This window comes from Brassica oleracea, chromosome C1 (assembly GCF_000695525.1).
Source record: "Brassica oleracea var. oleracea cultivar TO1000 chromosome C1, BOL, whole genome shotgun sequence".
Taxonomy (NCBI): Eukaryota; Viridiplantae; Streptophyta; class Magnoliopsida; order Brassicales; family Brassicaceae; genus Brassica; species Brassica oleracea.
Genome location: NC_027748.1, coordinates 37,884,779 through 37,885,609, shown reverse-complemented (window position 1 = coordinate 37,885,609; position 831 = coordinate 37,884,779).

The window sequence follows — 831 nt, the reverse complement described above, 5'->3', positions numbered from 1 at the left end:
GTAAGAGTAGAGGTTTAATTGAGTAGCTGCTGTCTAGCTTTCAGGTCTAAACGTGGATTTTTAGAAAATACCCCATATAAGATAAGAGGGGAATAAATCAAAATTATATGAAATTCAAGAGTAGCCCAAACTGTTAAAATATATAGCTTATTTACATTTCATAAGTTATATATATATCATTTGTGGGTTCTAAAACCTGTAAAAGAGAGTAGGTTTTGCGATTTTGGTTAGGATCCAACTCCTACCACCTAGTCCGCCTTGCCGGTTATACTTGTATATCAGAGATTCAGAGGTAACAAGTCAGGGAAATTGAGTTTTAGTATCCTACAAACAGCTCAATCGAAGCACTAAGCCTAACTGACTGGTTTTTCCGCTATCACCTGCAAATACAGATTTTACGATTGGTATCGGTTGACTGCGTTTCGAAACAATCATAAAAACCGTTACAAATCGTTTTAAACCGCTCTCAACCTTTTAAAATCAAAAGCTAATTCTAGTTAGCGTTTGCGGTTGTGCGTTTGCGGATGGATACATAAATATTAAATTATTTTTAAAATTATTTTAAAATATGATATCTTCTCAATTTGCATTGTTTTAACCATTCATTCTTGCATATGTTGACCATTTAGGATAGCATTTAGATATGTTTAGGTTGCATTGCATTACATATGTCCTTATCAGATGATGGAGATTTCAAATGGTGACTTTGGAGCATTTAGAGATGGTTTGGAGGCAAAAAGGGTGATTCTCGAGAAGGAGACGCATTGATCAAGTGTCCCAGCGACATAAGGACGTCCCAGCGGCCTTTTGGCCCCTCAAGAAGCCGCTGCA